This window comes from Peromyscus californicus, unplaced genomic scaffold (assembly GCF_007827085.1).
Source record: "Peromyscus californicus insignis strain IS unplaced genomic scaffold, ASM782708v3 Scaffold_11__1_contigs__length_118956290, whole genome shotgun sequence".
NCBI lineage: Eukaryota > Metazoa > Chordata > Mammalia > Rodentia > Cricetidae > Peromyscus > Peromyscus californicus.
In genome coordinates, this window is record NW_026294402.1 from 51,130,739 (window position 1) to 51,156,362 (window position 25,624).

The 25,624-nt window shown below is 53.6% G+C and overlaps 1 protein-coding gene across 7 annotated transcripts in view; it reads right to left on the minus strand.

Annotated features, from left to right (window-relative positions):
• Lingo1 (leucine rich repeat and Ig domain containing 1) overlaps positions 1-25,624 on the minus strand; it is a 266,682-nt gene that overhangs the window by 98,841 nt on the left and 142,217 nt on the right. For 6 of the 7 annotated variants that reach the window (XR_008222940.1, XR_008222941.1, XM_052761253.1 and 3 more), the window contains one exon: positions 16,757-16,989. The gene's annotated coding sequence lies outside the window, so the exon portion shown is untranslated. Of the gene's footprint in view, positions 1-497; positions 727-16,756; positions 16,990-25,624 lie in introns of those variants that run through there. The other variant, XM_052761263.1, reaches the window with a different exon arrangement.

Sequence of the window (25,624 nt, forward strand, 5' to 3'; positions counted from 1 at the left end):
ACCCAGACCCTTCTTGGGCCACAGATACAGAGACTAGCCTGTCAGAGTGGCTTGGCCAAGGCTGAGGAATAGGCAGGCAACCCATTAGAATCAACCAACCCATCACATTCTTCTACTGTACACCCCTTCCCATCTGCTCAAAGCCAGATGCCCCTTAAAACTATGCCAGTTTTATTGAAATAATCATCAATGAAGACGCCACAAGGCAGAGGCCCCTTCTCTCCATTTAGCACCTCGACACCCCTGATAGTTGATGAGGATGCCGGCAGGTATAGAAGGAAGCAGGCCTGGGAGGGAAGAGACCAGCCCAAGACCTGTCCCTTTCTGGGGTGGGCAAGGATCCCGCTCCCAGTACCTTACTCTCCTTCCAAGGAGTCGGCCTGACATTTCGGAGATGCCTGGCTGGCCTAGAGAGGCCAGCCCCAAGTCCCCACCCCCCAGCACTGCCTTGATTTCCACAGATCAACCTCACACACAGTCCAAAGAGTTGCACAAACCTGTTCCAGCGAAACCGATTCTGGATATCTCTCAGCCTCACTGCCACACCACTGCCTGGGACATTCCTGCCTTCTGTCTATGTCCACCCTTATCTCAGGCCTAGCTAGAACCCCTTCCACGCAGGTGTCGTCGATGCTCCACGCATCTTACATTCTTCCTCCAACAACCTCGGGAAGAGATACTATTACTCCCTTGTGACAGAAAGCAGGAACCCCAGGCTCAGAGAGGTTACGTGACTTGGCCACGGTCATACAGCTTGTAAACCGTGGAAAGGGAATTTGAATGGCTTTCCAGGGCTGAGTAAACCAGTGGGAGGCAGGCTTGGCAGAGGGACTTACTGGTAGGAGGGGAGGTGGGGCGGCCACACATGAGTCCCCTCCCTTCCAGAGCCCAGCGCAGGCGGCTCACGGGGCCCCCCAATTCCGTGATCATTGCACCCCCTTCCCAGTCTCCCCAGCTCCCCCACCCCGGCTGTTTGTGAGTTACGAGTGAGCTCCCGCCCTCCCGCGCCGCCTCCTCCCACAGCCCGACAGGAATAGACGCTCTCTAGCTCCTGCGTAAAGGCTCTGCCAGACCCGTTGCGGGGCGGGGGCGGGGGCGGGGGCTATTCCTGGTGCGGCGACTGACGCAGGCAAGGCGCGGCCACCGCAGATCTCCGCCCCCGACTCACCTGCTCCCTGCCTCAGTGATCTGGTCGGAGAAATGGGGGAGAGTCCATAGCCCCCATCCTCAGTCTCCAGTTGCTGGATGAGGAAGCTGGTGTATTAGGCTGGAGTTGGTGGGGGGGGGGGGGTTTCTTGCGGTGCCCACCTACTCACACCACAGCTACCTCAAAGCCTTATTCCTCCATTGTAAGCAACAGCCCAGCCATTGCTCTTTCTCTGTCTCCTGAAGAAATGACCCCTCTCGGGCCCTCCATCTTACCCCACCAGTGGAAGGAATGGGAAAGGAGGCCTGGGGAGGGTGGGGGCCTTACGGCCTGGAAGAAGCCTTTGTGAGGGTTCAGCTGGGACCTGGTCTCTGACCATGCTATTCTGACCCCATAAGGGAGGAGGCTAACATTGGGCCCCCTCCTTAGCTAGATGTCTGGTGGGGCGGCCCTCAACAGTGTCCTCACAGGTCCCAGAGCCACCTGTGAAGCATCAGAATGGTCCAGTTTGGGGGACTTCTTTGCTACAACCAGTACTACAGCTAAGGAATGCTCACCCACACCTGCAGGCCTTTGTTGTTAAGTCTTTCTTCTGGGTTCAGTCGTGGTTCAAGAGCAAACGAAAACCTCCCTCCTCCCCAAGGACCGACTTAAAGGCCTTAGGCAAGGCCTGTCCCCCTGTTGCTCTGCTCTACCACTAGGGGCTCCCAAGAGCAGATGGGAATGAAGCCGAGCACGGTCTCCATGCACAACTAAGCAAATCCTAATAAAGTAGGGGCTGTCGGTTTCAAGAAACCAGCCTGAATTCTGGCCACAGAGCAGGGGCTGGAGTAAGCCTTTCAGGGCGTGTGGAGGAGGGGACCCATTCTCTAACACCCATCAGCCAATCTGTAAGCCAGGCTCCAAGCTCTATTTTCATCCTCATCTCAAGAACGGCACGACTGTCAGCTGTGGTGGCTCACACCTGTGATCCCAGCGCTCAGGAGACTGAGGCAGGGGGTTTGCTGCAAGTTCCTGAGACTCTACCTCAAAATAAAATAAGATAAAGAGGCAACAACAAAGGATTGACATTGCAGATCCCATCACACAAACGAGGACGGAGGCGCTTGGGTGGACTGCTGCACGGTCCACGTTTATTCTGCGCACGAGAGGCCAAGCGGGGCTTTGGAGTTGTGTTCACTATCCAAGCCACGGCCGGCTATGTCCTCCTCTCCTTCTTAGAGGCTGAGGTTCTGGGTGGCGGGGACCTAGCAGGGACAGGCTTCCCCTGAGGCACAGACTGGAGAGGACGGCACACACAAACCTGCCTCCGTGGCTGCTGGTCCTGCCTGCTTGCATCCCAGCAGCTCATAGGGTTTTACGATGATGGTTATTTCTGAAGGCACTTGAAATTAATGACGGCTCTAAAATGGCTGGGACAGCAGAGTCATTGCTGAGACCTCTAATTAGCAAGAAAAACGGAGCCGAGGAGCTAGGAGGCAGTGGAAGCTGGGTAAGCGGCAGCAGGCATGGAGTAGGGGGTGAAGGGGTGCCCACTCAAGGCCTTTGGAGCTGGGTGCTCAGGTGAACCTCATATTCTGTTTTATGCCACATATTACCTTGCTGTGTGACCTTGAAGGGGAACTGCCCCTCTCTGGGCCAAAGTTCCCTCAATTATACACCAAGGCCTCAGGGTTCTTCAGCCTTGCCAAGACAATGGGGACAGTGGGATAAGACCCCTTAGTTCCTTATAGGAAAATTCTAGGCTCCTAGAAAGCTAAGTTCTAATAATCAGAGCCCTTGGTACCCCCCCCCCCCGGGAGCTACAGCAGAGGCCCCAGCCCACCCCATGCTCTGAAGTCTTCTACGCTTGGGTTACTGAGGCCATTGGCCTAATGAAGTCCTAGGGATTCAGGTTGGAGTGAAGTGGATTGGGACATGACAGTAAATCCATAGGTCAGAGTCCTGTGATGGTGCAACTCTGAGGCAGACAAGGGAGTAGGGACCCGAGGGAGCTGGATGCAAAGCCCTTACTTGGAAGTAGCCCTGTGGCCAGGTTTTGGGCCCTCCTGGATCCTAGATAGTCACTTCTCTGTTCACTCAGGGCTGGGGTCAGGGTGCCATCGCTGGAGAGGCTCCAGAGTGAGTAATATGTCACTGTCAAGAAGCAGGCAGCCAGCAACCCTCAGTGGGTGGGTGGGCCACGGCTCTAAGCATCGAGGGGAGGCCAGGAGGCTCTCAGAGGCCTCAGCAGAAGCCCTGGCAGGGTTGGAAGGCCGTCCGACCTGAATGTGGTATCCACGGGGGCTGAAAAGTAAGAGCTTTGTCTGAAGCTAGTCAGTGAGTACCCATTTCAAAGCCCCCAAGAAAAGACCCAATGATGTTCTTAACCTTGACTTATCCTGGAGTGGGAGGAGCCAGAGAAGTGTTCTCTCCATGGGGGATAAAGAGATTAAGTTGAGAGCAAAAGAATATGAAAATATAAATAGCAATTTGTATAAGGGAACCACTCTCCAGTTCTCTGGGACTCTGGGCTCTGTGCTTGGCAGAGTAGCTGCTCCTGAGGGCCTGGGCTTGGCGATGCCCACGGAGCCCACGAGGGCAAGTTTGAGCTAATGCATGCAAACAGGCAGCACTGTTCACAAACCCATTCAGTAAGTGCTCATCTTGAGTTCCGAGGTGCTAGAGACTCGCCTATTAGCTTAGCTCACAACCTATTATTATCTGAGGTTAAAGGCAGTGGAGTAGCTTCAGAGGCACTCAAGCAGCCTTGGGTTCTAGTTCTGAAACTCTCTCTAAGAGTTGTGTGACCCTGGACAAGTCACTTCTCTTTTCAAATTTCTGTTGCCCTCTAATAGGCAGACCTCAGATGACTCCCGGTGGCTCCTGCCTTACAGCCTCTCAGTGTGTCATCCCAACTCTCCCCCCACCCCCCGCCAGCAGATGGACCAACTGATTCACTCCTTCCCTCCCTGGTGTCCCAGGCTTCACACATGTCAAACAAGTACTCTAACCATTGAGCAACACCTCCACTCCCTGACTCACTTCTGATGAATAGAAGGTGGCAGGAGGGACAGGATGTCACTTTGGATATAAGATTATATATATATATAAAAGATGCAGCTTCCATCTTAGATGTTCCTTGTCCATGGCTGCTTGTTTATCCTCAGGGAATCAGCTGTCAGGCCGGCAGCAGCTCGGATGAGAAGCCCGCTAGGAAAGGAACTTACATCTCTAGTCAGTACCACAAGACCCAAGACCACGGAGTGGCCATGGAAGCAGGTGTTCTTCGAGCAGAGCTCTGGGACGATCACAGCTCTCCGAATACCTTGGCTGGAGCCCCAAGAGGCCCCAGTCAGAGATACAACTCTATCTCACTTGGATTCCCTCCCTGAACAATCTATGAGGTCATCTTTATTTGTTTTAAGCCACTGCTTTGTGGGGATGACTTGTTACAAAGCAACACATACCTAAAGCGTGCTCCACCTGTTACAGGTGTAACCACTCCTTGCTCCCACCACAGCTGGGGACACAGGAATAATTCAGGCAAAGTGCCTCCTGCCAATAGAGTGAGGAACTGCGCAATATCTTGGTGGCTTGATAAGGTTGAGAAGATGCACAGTCTGTCACTCAACAGCTCCATGTTGGGCACATATCACAGAGAAACAAGAAGGTCAGTACAGCAAGGCCCACCGCCATGTTTTTGTAACAGTAGGGGTCATAAGCATTGGCTCTACCTCTCAATGGCAGGAAGATGGACAGAGTACAGTGTGATCACACAATGGAATGTCAAATGGTGGTGAGGACAGACACAAGAGTCACACAGGAGAATGACCACCACTCCAGGAAAGTGCCACTTCTCAGACAGGGAAAGGTCATCTACACCTTGTGCTTGAGCACCCTGCTCCTAACTGTGTTAATTTTTTGCTCACTCAGCAACTCATTTGATTTCTCAACAACCCCACAGGGGGCATCCTATTATTTGTTCCTATGAAAGAGACTGAGGCATGGGGTCCCCAGGGAGATAACCCTGAGCTTTCTAATCCAGTGGGCACCTGGGGCTTGGTTCTCACCCCGCTGTTAACACGGGGAAGACATGGCCTCTATCTAGTCTTTGGTCACCTGGGATATTCTCCCTCCTCTTCTTAAATATTGTAGGCTGAGACGTGGCAAAATCTCGATCAGTCAGTCTGTGGTATTTGTGGATCCCCCGAACCCAGTGTAATGCCAGTCACTAGACCTGTAGGGGAGGCCGAAACCAGGGAAGTGTGGACGGGAAGTGGGAACAAGGCCATCCAGTTCATGTGGGCTCAGTTCACAGACAGATCAAGGCTGAGGTGAAGGATCTGACGGAACACTTGTGACATGGTAAGTCCTCATGGAAGCCTCCACCACATCCATAGAGGGACTGTTGTTTCCCCATTTAGCCAATGGGGAAACAGTATCGGAAAGGCTGAGCATCTTCTCCAACCACACAGGAGACATGGGGCTGAAGGGACAGGCTCTCACTCCATGCTGCCCTGCCCTTCTGTAATGGCGTGTAGATGAGGGCCCAGGCTTTGCCGCCCACGTGGCTATCTCAGTCTAAACCAGGGGAGCTGAGGAGATTTGGGAGGAAAGGGAACAACTAGGACAGACTTCCTGGCCTGGCATGGAGAGGCAGGTGCTTCGGTGGACTCCCTAGTGACGAGGCACTCTCCCATCCACCCTTCTATCCATCCACTCATCCACCCACTCGTTCATTTATCACTCAACAAACATTTGCCACAGCTTTCTCTGTGCCTCCAGAGCCCATGGTCTAGCAAACAAGACTCAACCCAGTGTGATGCAGGCTGTGTTTGCACACACACAGAGCAGGCACTAGGGAATCAGGACAGGCATTCAGGAGGTAGTTGTGGCTGTGCTGAATCAAGGAGCGAGGACAGTTGTGTGTCCAGAGGTGGGGAGGTGTTCCACACGGATGGTAAGGGTGCAAAGACCCCACCCTTGGGTGGGGAAGGCCACTGCCAGCCAAGAAGACTCCATGGGGTGCGAGGCTGAGTTACTGCCGCCTCTCTCCATCTGCAGGCAGCGGAGTCCCTGGGCTACAGCAGCCCTGTGGGGCAGGCTGGGCCCTGCTCCAGAGGGATTTAGAGCTGGGGAGTTCAAACCATAACGGCGCGTGTAATTATGTGCAAAACTGAAGGAGGGCTCCTTAATAATTGATGGTAGGAGAGAGTAAATATCGGCAGAGGCACCCGGCTGCATCGCCCCGTCCCGTCTGGCTGGGGCCCAGGGCAGCCACCGGGCTGCTAATATGCCTATAAATTATTGAACTTATAAAGAAGAAAGCAGGTGTCATGTCGTACCCATAAACAGCTTGTTAGCTAAGACTAACGAAGGGGCGGCGGGCCCCTTGGCATGGCATCAGCTCCCCTATCCTGATCACAGAGGGAACCAGAGGCAGAGAGAGAGAGTCCAGTTTGTCCCATACCCGGCCTCCCACCATCTGACCTACTGTGGCATCTGGCAATGCTGGAAGGGGAGAGGAGGTCTAAGGACAGAGTCATGGGTGAGAGCTAGCCAAACTGTGGACAGTAGGCACATGTGGCCATGTACTTGCCTCAGGGGTTGAGGAGCAGGAGGAATTGGGAGGCCTGTAGGGCGTGCTTCCTAAGGAAGGCACTGTTGACTGTCTCACCCTGGTCCACCACCTGCCCTCTCCAAGCGGCATTCTGTTCCAGTTGCCTGGGCCAGTCTCCTTTGGTAGGCTATGAGGAGGGTCCTAGGAGTGTACATATATGGCATTCCTGGTGCAAAGCAGGCTTCAGGAATGGGTGCCCCTCCCCATCTACCTTCACTGAACAGAGCCTCCTAATTAGATCAGACCTAATGAGGCTTCCCTCTGCCAGGCTGTTTACGCTCCATTAAGACCTGAGCCCAGGACAGCAGCCGGGGAGGCACAGTCAAGTGGAGGAAGGTGCTGGGCTGCCAGCACCAGGCCCACCCAGGCTCTGCTATCCACAGGCATCTCATCCCAAGGAGCAGAGTGGGTAAATGGAGACGGGGCCCTGGGGCCAGAGCTGCCAGAATTGGTTTCCGGGAGTCTGATAGGTGTCCACGGTATGTTAAGTTCTTTGTCAGGGGAGGCTTCCAAATCCCTAGCTAGACACTAGCAAAGAGGGTGCAAGCCTGGCATACTTCTTGGGCTGGCAACCCTTACCCAATTCTGATACCTCCAAAAGGCATATCCCTCAAGTGGTTTCCTTCTTCTGGAGGGAAGATGGAAATCCTAAACGCTCTCACCAAATAAGCTTCAGGCTGGCTTCCCCCTGGGGAGGGGGCTCCTCTTACGTTATCATCTATAGACTCAGTCTGTCCCCAAAATCTGCTCTACAGAGCTACTCAGAGGCCCTGTGGTTGTCCAAAGCCAGACAGCACTGAAGCATCTGGAGTCTGGGCCTCCTGATCACCCTATGACCACTGGATCTTAAGCTTAACCTCGGCCAGGTGTATAGTGTGGTAGGGTGACTCCCTTCCTGCTGGCTCTCCAGCCCATTGTCCAATGTGGTTGGGACAGGATGGGATGATAGGGGTCTGTGATATTTGCTAGACTGGCATAGTCAGAGAAGGGGTGGAGGAATCCTCAAGGTGCAGCTCACTCTGGGCTTTAAGTACAGCTGTCTATCCTAAGAGGGGCATCTTTAATCTGGGACCACCGGCCATTTGTGAGAGATAGGAACCATCACTCTAATTTCCAAGCTTCTATCAAACTGAGTGGAGAGTGCACAGAGATGTGGCAGGGTGGCCACCAGGGGACAGCAAGGCAGGACAGATATCTGGTCAGGTAGCAGGAAGACCTAAGTCCTTGGATAGTGGGAACAGGGATGACCATGGGTCAGTGGAGACCCGGATCTCTGGAGCAGCCTGAGGCAGAGGCAGCCTGAGGCAGCCTGCAGGCCCTCTTCCTTGTTCGTCCAGGCAAGACCTTGATGGTGCTGAAGGGAGAAGCCGGGATATATGTGATGTCAGGTTGTACCCTGGGGGCAGAGGCCACATGAATTCGGTGACAGGAGGGAGGCCAGGAACCTCTGGTCTGCAGTCTCCATGGGATCGGCTCTGCCTGCACTAGTCTACCCACCCCCATCCACCAAATCAGGCACTCTGTTCCTCCTGTTGTAGGCAGAGGGGGAGAACCCCACCCCATCCCTAAGTCCGGTCCCATACCCCCAGGAGTCACAGCTCTGATCCAGAAGCAGCAAGCCAGAGAGAAATGTCCAGAAAGGCTGGTTCTGGTGGGTTGAAGGTCTTTTTGCATTCCCACCTCAACCCCCTCTAACATGGGATGGGGAATCTGTTTGTCAACAAGGCAAGGTCATGTGCGATGACTGGGTGAAGCTTCTAGAACACAGTCTTTTCTGGCAAAGCACTCAGATAGTCCTTTCTGTGCCTGCCTTGTTTGAGCTTAGCACTTGCTCCAGTAGGTCTTGAGACCCCAGTAAGACAGCCTACTCTGATCGTTCTGACCACTGGAGCAGGTCCAGCACACCTCACCCTCAGGAGGATGAGCCATTGTGAGCAGGAGACCAGTGAGGGCTGCTCTGTGGGTGTCAAGTCTGGGGATGGTTTGGGGATACACCTGTGTTGTGTTGTGGGCCTGTGTGCCATGTGTCAGGGTGAAATGCGGTGTCTCTGTCCTTAGAGTTGAGGGGCTCAGCAGTGGACCTTTCTACATCTCTTACTGTTCTTCAAGGCCCATCAGCCATGGGCAAAAGCTCCTGATCTCCCATGCAGGGTCTGCCCTCTGGGCCCAAGAGAGCAGCCGCCACAGGAAGCTTCCTTCTCCATCCCTCACTGCCTGTTTGTCCCAAGCCCCACTGTATGCGTGAGGACAGGGGAGGGAGGGAGGGAGGGAGGATATCCTGATCCCAGGGGTCCCAGGGGAAGACCCAGGCGTCTTCCTCTTTCTCTCCCTACCCCCTCCACATGGGGCATTTCTGTCACTGCAAAATGAACTAGGCATTTCTGGGCAGAAAGGCATCATCCTACAGGTCCATTTTTTGAGATAATGGAAAATGGGCCCCTACAGCAGGGTTGAGCACAGGGGCAAGCCTAGCCAGGCTCTTTTATTTATTTTATTATTTATTGTTTACTTTTTTTTTTTTTAAGACAGGGTTTCTCTGTGTAACCCTGGCTATCCTGGAACTCACTCTGTAGACCAGGCTGGCCTCGAACTCACAGAGATCCACCTGCTTCTGCTTCCCAAGTGCTGGGATTAAAGGCATGCGCCACCATGGCAGGCTCTTATTGGCCACTTTGAACTAAGGGAAGATGCAGCCCTGCAGAGGGAAGGCAGCATCCATTTCACAAAGAGAGATGAAGTGACATGCTTTGGAGAAACCAGACCATAGCAAACTTCCATGACCCTGGCAACTGTCACGGAAGTTTGAGCTTGGACGGAGTTTCCCTGGGTGAGATCCTCTTCATGAGCACCTGGTATGGATCAGGGGGCAGCCCGAGATTTCAGACCCCAGCAAGGCTCCCTGAAGTCTCAAATTTAAACATGGGTGTGTGCACACTGAGGCAATGTGTTCACACCACCTGCTGGGGTGTGAAACCAGCCAGAAATACCTGCGCTGTTGTGGTGGCTCAGCAGGCAAGTGGGGAGCCAGGCCTGGTATGCCCTCAGGAAGTCCCAGTGACTCAGACTGAATCCCACCCCACCCCCTGCCCCACAGCATCCAGACACCCTTCCTCCTGCTCCCCACACCCAGACACCTTTCCTCCCATGCACATAGTCTAAGAACAGGCTTGTCTAGGAGCCTCAATCCTTCTACCCAGAGCAGGGTAGGGAGGCTGCCTCAGACAACTCATGGGGCCAAAGGGTCTGGAGTAAGGAGCCCTGGCTGTGGGCTTGCAACCCAGAAGTTGGGGTCGAAAGGGCCCCAGCACACAGTGGGATGGGTAGGATGCTCACTCATCACTCTCCCAAGAGTCACCCAAGCAGTAGGTAGAACTCATGGCTACCATTCCACCAGTAGCCAACTCTTTGCACTTTAGCTTGGCTGTGGTATTTTCACATCGATGAGTTGGAGGTAGGGGGTGGGTGTCTGTGTGTGCCTCATAGTTGGAGATAAATACCAGCTCATGTCTGAAGTATAGCAAGCAGACAAACTTATCTGGGGTCCCTGTGTCTTTCCATCCCAGCTCCATGCCTGCTGGTCCCAGACAAGTGTGTGATTGCTGCCTCTGAAGATCCTCCTGTGTGCCTTCCTCCCTCTGTACCTCATATGTCTCACCAGTAGTCCTGGAGAACTGGCTCTGGATCTCCTTTAGAGGGGCTCGAAGGCTTTCTGCAAGCCAATGGCTAGCTCTGGGGCTGGACAAGTGAGCAGGGGGCCTGGCTGCTGAGCTCCTCTTGTGGTGGGCATTGACCATTCTTACTGGGGTGGAGAGTTAAGGAAGCTTAGGGGTATAACATACCAAATGCCCCCTCAGAAACCCTACTATCTGAGGGCCCAGGAGGCCCCAACACAGCCCCAGCTTGAATGAGCAAGTACACAGGAAGACCTAGTTAGTTTCCCCATCCACCTCTCCTGCCTGCCTCCCATGGCAAGGTGACAGAGGGGACATCTGTATGAGCTTGCTGAGGGAGCAAGGGGACAGGCAACCAATTGCAGACTCTGTCACCTTCCAGCCATATCAATAAAGTCGTGAGGAACCGTGGCTCTGAACTGCTTGTGCTCTAGTTGCGTGTCTATGAAACATGGGTGAGGCAGGAGGCGACCCGGAAAAGACCTCAACCAAACACACAGCCCCCAGCCCTACCCCACAGTGGCATGCAAGGGGACACCCACCTGGGTGCGTATTTGCACCTAGAGAAGACTAACACACGCATGGTCTCACTCTGTTTCTGTCCCTCCAAGGAGTCCTGCTTCCCAGTATTCTGCTGTCATGGTAACCAAGAGAGCTAATTGGGGGGGGGGGGCGTGGGGGGAGGGAGGGAAAAAAGGGTTGAGGGACCTAGATGTGGCTTAGAATGAAGCTGGAGGCTTAAGTTCCTCTCTCTTCTTTACATCACAAATATGGGTCACACCTCTGTGGGCAGTGGGGGTGGACACAACTGGGTAGAACTGCTTCCAGGGAGAGTCAGCTCAGAGGCCACCATCCCACTGTCCTGGGAGTATATGCTACACCTAGAAAACCCAGGCATCTCCCTGATGAAGGTCGTCATACAGGAACCCCCTCCACTGAGCTCCCAAGGCTACTCCGTCCACAGGGAAAGGCTAACATTTCGTGGTTCGGTCGGGTCAACAGACGGCTAGGGAAAGGTGTGCTCTTCTACATGGGGCCAGAGGGCAGCCAGGCTCTGTGACCTTGGGGGCACTGCCAGGCCTTTGGTCTATGCCCTCAGGTGCCAGGACCCAGCTACTGCTAGGGCAGTAACTCACTTCATACTTTCCACAGCCCTAGGAAGAAGGTGTTCTGGCATCCCTACCACACAGTGAGGAAGCAGAGGCCGGGGTGGGGGGTGGGGGTGGGGAGGCAGGACAGTCACTCAAAGTCACAGAGGAGTGAATGACAGAAGGCAGGGACCCAGCACCCATGTGAGCTAATTACCTGCGCTACTGACATGGAGCTGGGAGGCCACCTCCAGAACGGCCACACTAGTGGGGATCCGGAGGTGGGCAAGGCAGGGATGGCCAGCAGAGAACACCAACCCCAAAGCTCTCCATCCAGGGCTTGTCTATGGCAGACCTGGCCAGTTGGTACCAAGAGCAAGAGCTAAGAGCACACTGGTTCTTTTGTGGCAGCATGGGCCAGAGCAGAGGTAAGCCTGCTCACAGGAGGGTCTGACAGGAGGCAAAGAGTGGCCGGAGCTACAAGGAGGAGAGAGGCAAGGGCCTTCCTCGAGGAGCCTGTGGAGGGGAGGGACTCAGCCTGCAGGCAGGGGCATGGGCAGTCAAAGAAGCCGAGAAGAGCAAGTACGAAGTGGGAACGATGGAAGAGCCAGGTCTGAAGAAGGCCCGTGGAGGGGCCATGATGGTCCTGAGTGGGTCTAGAGGCTGAGTAAGCGTGAATACTCTCCACAGGACCTCCCTCCCCAACACAGGGCACCTTTCTAACTCCATGCTGAGATGCCACAGGGACCAAGAGCCTCCTCCAGGCAGACGACTCACAAGTACACTGACAAGTGACACTTGTCTTTTCCCGTCGGTGCTGCCTTTGAACCCAGGTTCCACAGGACAGGCACACTGGGGCCGGTGGATCCCCGCAGCTGTTGGGCAAATGGCAGTCTTGCTGGATGCTGTTCCAGGTGGCCCAGGAAAGGCCCTGGCAAAAACCTTGTGCTCCACGCGGCGGCCCCACCCAGTGCCCTTCACTTCGGTCCGCCCTCCCCCACCCCACTTCCCTGTCTCTCCATCATTGTTCCTGTGGTTTTCGCCCTCAGCACTTTTCCTGAAAGAGAACAGCTGGGCTGCTGGAGTCACAGAGGAAATATTTTTTCTGACTACTTTGCAGATTCTCCTCCTCTATGAAAACTGATGCCACCATTGCAGATGGATTGACAGACAGACAGGGAGGTATCTAGTTCTTCGACGCCTTCTCCTAGGATTCTGTTCTGGGGAAGGGATGGTGGTAGATGGGGAGGGGCTTGGAATTGGGGCCTTCAGAGTGTCATCAATCCCATTTTACAGATGAGGAAGCTGAGCCCCAAGGTCACCTAGATACAGTAGCCACTGAGTTTACGTCCACACAGAAGCGAGCGTTTAAGGAGAGTTTGCTGTGTGCCAGCACAGTGGCTGATGGGAGCATGTGGTGGTTCTGAGTCAGACACATGGCTGGCGACACTTTAAGGCTCAAATGTGCACATGGCTATTCTGAAAGATGTCCCTCCCTCCCTAAGTGAGACTTGACCCCACGACCTCACGGTTTTCCATACTCTTAAACTGGGGTTAGGCTGCATTACCACACTGGTTGATTGCTGTAGCGTGCCTGGCCTGACTCCCGTGGCCAGAGGGGGAGAGGGCAGAGAAGGCCAAGCCTATCTTAGCCTCTGGTCACCTTCTCTGGGTCTCAGCGACCTTACTGTGAAAAGAGGAACCAGGGTACACTGAGTCTCAGGGAACAAGTAATGTGGGGTTGAGTCACAAGGACCGTGTTGGCCAGCCTGAGTCTTTTCCCAAGGGCCATCCTCCTCATCTAATTCCGCAGGACTGGAGATCTAAGGCAGGGCCCTGCTCCCCTGGACTCCTAGTGTGCTTCCCCTGCTAAACAGAGGATCTGAAAAGATGGACAGCAGAGACCAGGCCTAGGACTTAAACCTGTTGTCACTATTAATGTCCCGAGAATCCTGCACAGTTTCTGGACCCCCACAAGGCTGCAGGCTCTCAGCTCAGCACCCATGTGCATGTGGAGGTCAGAGGTCAGCCTTAGGTGTTGTTCCTCAGGTGTTGTCTACCTTGTATTTTGAGACAAGGTTTCTCATTGGTCACTGAATGGACAAGGAGGGCTGGCCAGTGAGCCCCAGGGGTCTACCTGACTCTGCCTCTCTTACTTTGGGAATATGAATATGTACTTCCATGCTAGATTTTTTTTTTTTTTTTTATAATGTAGGTTCTGGGGATTGAACTCAGGTCCTCACAAGCACTGTACTGATTGAGCTATCTCACCAAACCTGTGGTAGATCTTGATCTGTGCAATTAAAATCCAAAGTTAGCCGGGCGGTGGTGGCGCACGCCTTTAATCCCAGCACTCGGGAGGCAGAGGCAGGCGGATCTCTGTGAGTTCGAGGCCAGTCTGGTCTCCAAAGCGAGTACCAGGAAAGGCGCAAAGCTACACAGAGAAACCCTGTCTCGAAAAACCAAAAAAAAAAAAAAAAAAAAAAAATCCAAAGTTAGGGGGGCAGTGAGAGTGTGGTTCAATAAGAGAGAACGTGCCCAACATGGGCAAGACCCTGAATTCAGTCCTCTACACTGGAAGAAAACAAAACCACACACACACACACACACACACACACACACACACGTCAGGGAAATGCCTTCAAGAGGAGGAATTCCCCTCACTTGGAGCAGACATGGAATTATAAGGACAGAAATCTCCATTTTCTGTAGACTCAGAGCCCTCCTTGGCTGCCCAGCGTGTAAGTGTTTTAACCACACGGTGGGAAGCTTTTGGTCGACATGTGGCCTATGAAATTGGTCATGAATCTAAAACAAACAGGCTATGTGGTGATGCCTGTGCTCAACATCAGTTCTTTGGTATGACAGAGGAGTCAGTTAAAGACATGTCTGGAAGACAGGCTTGGGAGAACAAAAACCAGGGCACAGCCAAGGAAGAACCGAAGGACATGGCGTGGGGTGGGTACAGAGGAAGCTGGGGACAGGTAGTTCCCAGGTGCTTGGCCAGCTGGTGCCAGAGCATGGGTGGGGAAGGCTCCAGTGGAGAGGTCAGGAACCAGGCAACCAGGAGGATGGTAAGGGCTTTGTGGGGTCCCCTGGATGCAGCAGCTCCCAACACTGTTCATGGTGGGGGAAGGGGAGAACAGGAGGGAAAAAGAAAGGAACTCACTCCCCACTCACACTCTGTCATTGCTCACAGCAGGAAGTGACGGAGAACAGGACGGTCTGGAAGGTTTAGTTCCAGCCCTGCTTAGCCACCAGGTGACCTTGTCTTCTCATAGGCAACCATAGAGATGAGATGAGGGTACCCATATGGATCTGCATGCTATTAGGTGGGAGAGGTGTTTGCAAACTGTAAAGTGGTGTGAAGATGAAGAGAAGGGGCCAAGCCTTCCCTGTAGCTCGGCTGTTGAAGCACCAGGAGGCCAATTTACTGTTTCCAGTGTGGTGTGTAAACAAGTACACAGCATGTGCACCTGCGTGTGTGTGTGTGTGTGTGTGTGTGTGTGTGTGTGTGTGTGTGTGTGTGTGTGTAAGACCGAAGGCTTTTGGAAGCCATGCCATGGAGCCTAAAAGTGAGGGGGGTTTTCAAGATAATCTTAAGAGCCAAAAAAAAAAAAATGAGTATGTGTCAAAAGGAATAAAGACGTTTAAATGGCTCCCAGGTGGGTCACAGAATACAAGAGTCCTTGCTGTTATTTTTTGATTGTCTCCATGCTGGGAAGACAGGCAGAGGGTCGCCATGGCAACTCTGGGCATCCAGCAGGGGGCAACCTGGACCCTGCAGGTTTTGTCTGGGTTGAGCAGTGAGTCAGCCCATTGGAGTTCAGAGGCCAGATATGGGTCCAATCCAGGCAGGACCCTTGTCCTGAATCCCAGTTTCCTCCTGTTCTGGAAGTCACTTGAAGGGTGAGGAAGGGACAGACAGGAGCTGTGTCGTGGAGAGGTCAGGTCAAAGATGTGGTAGTCTCAGGATGGGGGCACAGTCAAGGCAGTCTGAAGGGTTCCCACAGAGAGGAGACAGGTCATGTGTGGGCAACACAGAGGATGGGGTGAGGATGGGGGTCGGGGAGGTGATGGGTAGGCTGGTGTGTACAGGCTTGGTTCTGGTAGCGGTCCTCAGCCACTCCCGAGCCTCTGCCAAGCTGGTGTTTCCTGGATCTAGAGTACTTTAGTCTCAATGGTGGGCTTCACAGGTCAGGATCAGTCACAGAGACACATGGAGAAGGAAAGCCTTCATTGGAAAAGCAGCTATGGTAGATCCATCCATGCATGCACACTCATGCACAGAAGCATTTTTCCCCCTGCATGTGTAACTGTGTATGTATGTATGTAACTGCATGTATGTCTGTGTACGTATGGAGGCCTGAGGCTGACGTCAGGGGTCTGCCTTGACTGCTCTCCACCTTATTGATTGAGGCAGAGTCTTTCAGTTGAATCCAGAGCTTGCCCGTGTTTAGCTAGCCAGCTTGCTCTGGGGATGCAGAGAATCTGCAGGGATTAAAGCCTTCTCGTGCGTTCTGAGGATGTGGACCAACTCTCACGATTGCATAGCAAGAACCTCATCCATAGAGCTATCTCCCTAGCCTCACGGAAGTCATGTTTAGGGAACAAACTGGAGGCAGAAGGAGCTCTCTGTTTATGGAAATGTAACTGCAAGTTCTGCCTCTGGCACCCCTGCATCCCAGGGCGGGACAGTCAATCAATATGTTCTCAGTAAGAGAATGAGTGACAGAGACTGAATGAATAGTGTTCAGAAAGCTGCATGGGAACCTACGAGGCAGTTAACACCTTCTCTCCACTAATTTGCAGCCTGGCATTGAAAGAGCTAAACAAGCTAATGAAACCCAACTGATCTAAAAATGGCAGGTGATAGCGTTTCTGGGAAGCTCAGGGAATCTGAGTGTTGCATGACCTGGGCCGTACCCAGAACTATAGACAAGCAAGATCTAGAAAACATAGCCCTGGCTCCTTCTGAAGGTCAAATAACCAAACCTCAAATGTGTATGAAGTTGTGGCTAGTACTGGGACCGTCTTGACCCAGAGTTTCTTTCAGTCATGATTGGCACTAACAAGCAAGGGCCTGATGCATGTGCTATCTCTCACTCATGATTCTGGAAGTCACACCATGCAAACAGCTTCAGATGGAGAGCAAGCACACCCGAGCTTCAGTGTGCTCCATCAGCAGAATTCCCCCAAACAAAAGATGGTGGTACCAGTCTGGTCAGTGCCACACTGGCCTCTTTACCTGATGAACTGGTCAGCTCTGTCCAGTCTGTGTCCAGGGAAAGGGGCTTGGTGTTTGTAGGTCTTGAAGTCTTTGGGTCTCTGGATTGATCCTCAGGGATTCTGGGCTGAGGTTGAGCAAGAGAGGCCTCAGGGTGCTTCTTAAATTCTGGAGAAGTCAGGGAAAGCCAGAGTGGAAAATCCAGAATCCATTTCTCCTTCATGCCAGATCCCAGAGGGAGGCTCACGTGACACCTGAAAGGCAGGCACAAATAGACCAGGGAGTCAGCCAGCATGAGGGTAGGTCGTTACTAACTGACTTCAGGCAGATCTTTTGTCTTCTCTGAATTAAGAACACGATGGGACAGAAGCATCCCTCACAGGGCCACTGTGGGGATCAAATAAGAAGGCAGACACAAAGTGCTTCATCAAGGAAAAGTGCCAGAAAGAGTTGGTACTACTCCTGCTGCTGATGGGGATTCACTGGGTAGAAGGGGTCTCATTCCAGAGTCCCTGGAGACTCAGAAGCCACTCTGGGCTTCCAGAAGTGCACTGTGAGATGGTGGCTGACGGCTATTCTCTCTTCTCAAACAAACCCACCATCTCTTGCCTGTGGCTGTAGCTGAGGAAGGCACATCGAGTGTGTGTGTGTGTGTGTGTGTGTGTGTGTGTGTGTGTGTGTGTGTGTGTGTGGTGTGTGTGTAGAACAAGTAAATCATTTCCCCCATGTCAATATCTCCTCTGGGTGACATCTGCCACTCATCTACCACAGATGCTCAGTCTTCTGTCCTTCCATGACTGAGTTCCTGTGGGGCAGAGCAGGGTCTAGCACACAGGGCCTGGCCAGTGGGGAAAGGTCAAAGGCAGGGAAAATGGGTAAGGCCCTCACGCCCACTGCGGTTTCCTGAGTTTGAGGAGAGGTGCCCTCAGAAGCCTAAGGTCAGAGGTGGTGATGGGGACTGAGTACATTTCTGGTAGAAGACTGAAACCCAAAGAGAAGTTGCCCAAGGCCATGGCCCTGTGGCTGTGGACTCAGGTCCAGAGTCGAGGTGGCTCTGGATTCCAGGTGTCTTGAAACCCAGGTTTCTGTTCTGGTTCACTTGGGCTTGAGTGGTCCAAAGCCCTAAGCCATTATCCCTCTCCACTGTTCCCTCCCTACACACCAGGCCTTACTTACTCATGGATCTTAAACTCTAGGGCAGACCTATGTCAGGAAGGGTGGCATCTTCCTGTGAATTGAGAGGCAGGTCCCCAGTCAAGTGGGCTACCCAGACCCCCTAGGCCCTCATGGTGTTGAATGGAATCGAATTTACTGTTCGATTGCAGGAGATGTAATTTGATCTGGGTTTTATGAAGTCCTTAATAGAGTTAAGGTATCACCAGGATCTGCTGCTTTTTCATTTGTTAAAAGAGGTTCTGAGCTGGAAAAGGGACTCAGCAGAGTGAGGCACCTGTCTGTTCTTCCTGCCCCAGCTGCCATGATGCTATACCCTGGGGAAGTTGCCATCTGTCTCCATTCCAAAGCTAAAGGTCTTCATCTCTGAAGTAGGGACTGTCAATGTTGATGATTTATCTGAGGGACGTGGCCAGAAAAGGGAAAGGAGGGAGGTGGGTCCCCCTGGAGTTGGGGGCCCAGGGGAAAGGAGCTCACATTCATTAGGTACATTCTGTGTATTTCCTTCAGTTCAATCAGTGCTCACAGCATCCCTGTGTGGCAGGTGCCTGAGGCCATCGTGAAGAGGTGTTTACCAATTCTCTAGGTGATTCTTTTTCTTTAAGCATGTGGTTAAGACTTGTAGTTCCTTGTCCCCTTTGGAGCTACACGTGGCTCATGACATGCTTTGACCAATGAAACTTCAGTGGAAGTTACATGAGTCGAAAGAGAAACTGGTCATGCTTCTTCCTGCTGTCACGGCAACTGTGGATCTACGAGTTAAAATGGCGGAGAGCCATCAGCCTGGGGTCCTGAGTGACAATGAGACCCAGCTAGTCCATGGAACAGGCTGAGAAAGGAGAGCTTGTGTTGTTTGAAGTCCCAGGAGTTTAGCCATCTAGTCTGACTGGCACAGTGCCACTGTGGTCCCCCCTTCTCCAGACGAAGACGTGGAGGCTGAGGAAAGTTCAACAGCGTGCCGTGGGAGCCAGAATGGGTCATCGGGGAAGATAGGGCTCAACCCCAATCCATGTGATACCAGGACCATGTCCTTTCCAAGCGAGGCTCTGGTGGCTACCCTAGGCTGGGCAGATGTGGTCACACAGTGTCCCTAGGCAGTGGGGACAGGGTCTGAACTCACTGTCCACATCTCATCTTCTACTCCTTGCTGAGCACTGTGGCCCACAGCCTTCATAGTGGTCTGCCAGGCATCGAGATGGTGAGGCCTGAAGGTCAGAGGTCAGAGGCTGGACACACTGACAGTGCTGCTCCCCAGGAGAGTGACCTTGGTGAACTGCAAGCCTTTTCTGAGCCGCAGTCCTCTTACGAGTCAATACCGCCCTTCCCTCTGGTTATTTCAGAAACGAAGTGAGATTTTGGCACACAGTAGGACTCCACACCTAAGCTCTGTTGTTGCTGGAGGCAGGCCCACTGCCCCACCTTCCTACCCCACAGCTTCATGGGAAAAAAGCCAGATGTCCCTCCTTTGGAGCCCCTGGGCACACTTTTATCTCAGGGACTCCTCCCTGGCCCCTAGAGACCAGGCAGCAGTGTGGCCTGACCTGCCTCATGCCTGGAGAAGTGGGATAGGTCATATCTGGTTTTCTGCCCCAAATTTCCTACTTGTTGGCCACCTACTCTTCTTCCTGCCCAGGCAGTTCCTCCCCAGGGCTTGGTCACACCAAGTCCCATACCACACCCTGCTCAGGTGGACTGGGGCCCTCTCGCTAATCCACCTGTTGCTGGAGTCATGTCCTGAGCTATCATACCGAAGCAGCGTCACAGAATGGGATCTGCTTGGATCTCTCCCCAGGTGCATGGGAAGCCCCCAGGTTGGTGGTATCGGTCCGTTGCAGGGACTAAGGTTTTAACAGTATGGCCTGCGTATTCTACTTTTAAATGCTCTTTATGTCATTTTCCACAGCGCTGAGCAGCCAGGCACAGGAATGAGAGAGTACAGTCCTCAGAAAGGGTTCAGGGAATCAGAGACCTCAGACAGGAGACAAGGCAAGGTCATGTGATTTAGGGAAACCATTTACTCAAGGCCAGAACGAGTGATCAGAAGGGATCTGAGGTCCTGCTTTGGCCCTGGGCTGAGCCCATAGGAAGAGTGGCCCCTGATCCATCCTCAGCAGCCCAGACAGCCAGCGGCTCCCTCAGAACAGTCAGTCTGACTCCGCCACCCTCCCTCCTCGCCTTCTTCCACCCCCTTCCCCTGCCCTTTTTCCCTTCCTAAAAACACAGAGAAATGGGATTCAGAAGCCTACACTGCCTGAGGAACATGGTTCAGCCTCCCAAAAGAGGAAATGCCAATGTGCGGGTTCTCATGGCAACTCCAGCTCCACCCCCTGCAGCCGCCCAGCGCCCATATGGTGAGATCCGAGCAGGGCGCATTGACTCAGCCGGCCCTGGGTCTGACTGGGGCTGCCATGCGGGGCATGTTGGATCCCTCAGCTGCTCTTTGGCAGCCCATGCAGGGGACCAGAACGTGGGCTGGTACTCAGGAGCTGTCTCAGCACCAAGTAGGGCTCTCTGTGGCCAGCAATGAGCTGGTGCTTTCCAAGGTGGGCCTCACCTGCCTCTTGCCCCCTCCGCCTTTACTCTCTGATGTAAACCCTGAGTTTGGGAGTTCCCGGTATGGAAGTGCATGGGGATCAGAAGTGGAACCAGGGGCTATTTTTCTTGTCCCTGGCAACGGTACCATAATCACCTACCCCACCCTACCAAGCAATGGTGAAGGTGCCCAGAGCCCTGACCTCTGAGCCATGGAATGAAGAAGCAGGCCCAGCCTTACTGAGATGCCGTAGGGCACCGCCCCTCCCTCGCCCCGAACCTCCCATGCCCACCGGGGCAGTGCCTGCCAGCCTGCCTTGTAGACAGCCCTGCTTTTCCAGGCCAGCTGGCATTTCCGTAACTAATGTAGTGGAAACTAGTGCCAGGGTTGGGGACTGCAGGGCTGGTGGCTGAGGAGCAGTTTTCTCGGGCTTGGCACCCACCCTGCATCCTTTGCTGGGGTTCTGTGGTACCAAGAAGCTGAAGAGAAGCAAGTCCCCGGTGCTTCCTATCTCCTCCTCACCTGACCCCAAAGTGGCCTCCTCAGACTTCAGCCCTGGGCCATCTTCTTTCCTGGGTGGGTGTGGCCAGGTTGAGGATGAGGAGTGCGGGTTGATCTATCTGCTCCTCTTGTACCTGTTTTCTCTGGAGGCTATGCACTCCGTTTCCTCTGTGAGTTCTACTTACATCTTTCTTGTTTCTAACTCTTCTAGCAGACATTTCTATACATGTCAGAGCCAGAGAACCCCAAAGGCAGTGGGCCAGACCCCACAGGAACACATGAACGGGTCACAGAGTGTAGAAACTACACAAGGTCAAATAGCAAGTCTGGGTCCTGTAGGGCTGAGAAGCATAAGCCCTTGTCTCCTCTCCTAGGAGTCCCATTTTCAGAGTCCCAAGCCGCTGTCTCCAATTATGTCTCCTCTCGACTGAAAGAGGGCTGGATGGGTAGATGGGGGCAGGGAGCAAGGACTGTGGAACAGATGGGCTTGGAGGCTCCACTGCGGGGGCTTGGAGGGAGGGGGAGGAGCCCCGGAGAACCTGGAACTCTTACAAAGTTGCGAGTTAAAACATTCTTCACACTCCCGCCTCCTTTACTGTGCTGATGAACCAAGACGTGACAAAAATGTGTCAGATTTTTTAAAAAACCACACACATACACAAATGCCAGGCCTGTATCTGCCGCCCGCCCAAGCTTGGCCCATCTGCTTCCTGGGGGTGGAAGGGAAGGGGCCTTAGCAATGGCACCTCATTCTGGACGCCTCAATCCTGGCTCGCAATGGCCCAGGCCATGTCGGGAGGCCGAGAGGGGAAGGCCTTGCCCTGCCCAACTGACCATGTCTCAGCTGGGCTCACTGTGGCATCCAGTACATGCCCTACTCTTCACTCTGAGTTGGGTGTAGCCTCCCTGTCACCTGCTTCGGCTGGGGGACCAGAGCTTGGAGAGCGCTCCCTCAATGTACAGGTGGCAAACCGAGTCTCAAAGAGTCGGTTCACTCAACAAACACCATCTGAGCACACATTTACTCTTCACCTCGGCTCCATCAGGCAAATGGGATTTAGTGTTGGCCAGAAACACAGGCTCGCTCCCTGGCCGAGCAGGGCCAGAGAGGCACAACTCAGCAGTCAGCAAAAGCATGTAGATAGACAGACCTCCGAGGGAGAAGACAGCTGGACAGGCAACTGGGTCTGGAGAGACACTCAGCTGGGCCTCACTCCACTGTGAGTCAGCTTCAGCACCAAGTTCAGCACCCCGGAGTTGTGGGCAGGCAGGGACGAGGGTCACTTCGGCAGCTACTCGAGGTTGGGCTGAAGAAGGTTGTCAGTGGTCACGGGATCAGATGTGACTATGGGCACAGAGGCAGCTTAGAGAACAGCCGGTGCAGAGGACAAAAAGAAACTCCTCAAGGCTGGAGGCTTGAGGGTGGGGTAGGGCAGGGGTTAGACCCTGCCAGGCCTGGCAGGTCCCTGAGGGGACCGTTGAGCATTCCAAGCACTGCTAGAGGACAGGATATGGGCGTGTTGCTGGGGTCAGATGTGCAGAGAAGCTTCACTCCTCAGAACCAGTCCTGCTTCTCTGCAGTACCTTTCTTCATCCTCATTGTGGAGTCCAGCCTGGCCAGGCCCCATGCCAAAGAGACTCCTTTCTTGTTCTGTTTGTTTGTTTCCGAGACAGGGTTTCTCTGTGTAGCTTTGGAGCCTTTCCTGGAACTCGCTCTGTAGACCAGGCTGGCCTCGAACTCAGAGATCCTCCTGCCTCTGCCTCCCGAGTGCTGGGATTAAACGCATGCGCCACCACTGCCCAGCTAAAGAGGCTCCTTCTTAAGAGCCTGGTTCAAATGTCTTAATGCCACCTCTTCTGAGAAACATCCTTGAACTTGCTGAGACAAGCAGATGCAGTGGGCCCAACATGGAACTTTGTCACCCTGAGGACTCCCAAGCAGGGTCCCTCAGGGTTCGTCAGCTCGGTCACCCTGTCCTTTTCCCATTGCCACACTGATCTCAAAGCCATCTGGCCAGACACCATCCTAGCGTGGTGGACACTGGCCTTCAGAGAGGACAAGGAGACTGTCTCACAGAAAACAGCAGTTGACATGTTGGGGTCAGTTCAGAACGGCGTCACCCCCGTCTGAGTTCTGAAGCTCTAGGGTCCTGCTGCAGAGCGGTGGGTAAGCTGGATGAGGTAGGCTGTTGTGTACAGTGCTGGACAAATGGGAAAAGCTGCCCATGGCTGGGAGATTTCTAATGGAAGTCTCTTGGATCAGTTACTGTATATCTAGGCAGCCTGACCTGGAAAGCTGGAGGCTGGGGGAGGCTGGGGGAGGCTGGGGGAGGCTTGGGGAGGCTTGGGGAGGCTGTGGGCAGCCTGGCAGCAGAGGCCCAGCCTCCTCCAGGGAAGTGCTGGGAGATGGAGACAGCTTAGTGAAGGGCAGAGGGGCCTGGCACCCCGTCCAAGGGTGGGGAGGTCCTGTAGAGTCAGCAACTCCCTCCCCACCCCGCTGGCGGTATTCAGAAGCAAGCTCCTTTCTGAGGAGCAAGAACGGACTTGGTTTCATCTCCTGGAGCCTCAGTCCCCCATTGCAACGTGGGATTCCTGTGTCAGCTCCACAGGACTCATTTGAGGCCTAGAGACAAGCCCTGGAGAATGTTCAACAGAACAGAGTCCCATGGTCCCAGGACCGAGGAGGAGGTGCCTGTGATTCCTCAGAGGGCCTCTGTGATGACCTGAACACCCAAACTCCCCAAGGCACTTTGAAGTCCTGGGATGAAGTTCCACCTGAATCCCACCTCCCATGGAGGACTATGAGCCCCAAGCAGCAGCAGCATCTCCCTTGCCCCCCAGGGACCACACACAGACACCAGCTGTGGCTGGAAGTGCTCAGGAAGTGTGGCTGGAAGGGGCTTTCTCCTCCGTGTCAGTGGGAATGGAGGGAGGAAAGCCTTGGCTCTGTCCTCACTCCCCCCCCCACCTCAACATTCTCCTTCCTACTCATTAGAAATCCATCTGAGTTAATGGATTAATTAAATGATTTAATAAATGCACAGTGTTAGAACAGTGCTTGACACAGTGAAAGCTCAGTATTAGTAGTCAATGATACGACGGCGCTGAGACTCCTCCTTCATATACTAGCGCCGCGGACGGAAAAACTGCTAGGGGTCATATACTACTTAGTATGAATTAGTTTAAAAAGACACCTGGTTTTCCAGCTCACCTTCATCTGAGGCCAGCCAGTTTTGGGCTAAGAACCATTTTGGAGTCTGTTGTGTGGGAGGCAAAATAAGCAAGGTATGGGCCTCTGTTTATCCAGTCTCAGGGTGACATCTCTAGCCGAGGTGGAGAAGGGGGAGTGAGTGGCCTTCAGGGACTAGGGTGTGCCCCCAGCTCTCCAGGGCCAGGGTTTGGGGGCTGGCATGCACAGATGTAGGGAAAGACATCCCCTATGCACAAGGGCTCCCAGGACAGGCAGAGGGAATGGGGAGGGGCTCTGGGGGCAGTTGAGACCCAAGCTCACTGCCTGCTCCCCAAGGTTCTGGGCATTGAAGCAGATAGGGTAGGCAAGAGTGATTATACACAGAAAGGAAACAAGCCTTCAGCTGGAATACAGGTAGTGAGATGGGCAGGGGTGTGGTGAGACTGGAGATGCAGGGTGGGAGGGAGCTGAGTAGGTTTTCAAACAGTTCTGGATGGAAGGCTGGATAGGGTCAGCTCCTTCCACCCCTGCAGTTTTCAGGGGCACACCAGGATGCCAGGGCTGGTCTAACCCCCAAGATGACGAGCATTGAGAACATAGTCACAGAGGAAAATCCAGTGAGCCTCTGGTTGACAAGGTTTCATGAGAGAGTCAGGATGCAATTAAAGCATGCGGCTTTGTGGTCAGACTTACAGACGTTCTTAGACAGCTTGGAAACTGACAGGAATGTGGGAAGCCCAGGATCTGGTAGGGAAACATTGGCTTTTCCTAGCCCAAAGCAGCATGTCGAGCCTCACTGGGGAGGGAATACAACTGTAGATGGTCCCCCACCCACTCTGGAAGATCCATACCCACCCACTCCAGGGCAAGCCACCTTTTGTGTCTCAGATTCTGTCCATGAAATGGGGATAATAGTGCCTACCATGCTATCTAAGTCTCCAAATATGATCCAGTATGGTCACTATCTAGTTCCATGGCTGGTCTACCATCCAGAACAGCCATGCCTTCAACACAATATGCAAGGCACAGGCCAGTCTTCTGCCTTACAGGCCCTAGGTTCCTTGTTTGGCCTATGGCTGCACAATGGGAGGGTCATGAGGTCCTTTTATGGCAGACATGCCTGTTTTGCCTCCACCTTCCTGGGCACTTCCTGATTTTGACACTGGCACACCCACATGCCTGCTGTCAGGATCCTGCAGGGCCTGAGGTGGGCAAAATGGGACTGGATGGCAGACACATTCACACCTTTCCAGCTCCTTGTCCTAGTGATCAGGGAGATGTTCATATGTCCCTAGCCTGAAGGCTCCCAAGGCTCACAGTGGCTTCTGATGAATAAGGTCACATTTGTAGGGGGGACAGCATGACACGGCAACTCCTGTCCCCTTCTCAGCTGCCCCTGCCATTTCCAATCCAGCTCCTGTCCCAGGAGGCCTCTGAGCACAAGGTACAACTTGACTGGTTGGTTGGTCTGCAGGGAGCGAGAGAAGGGATT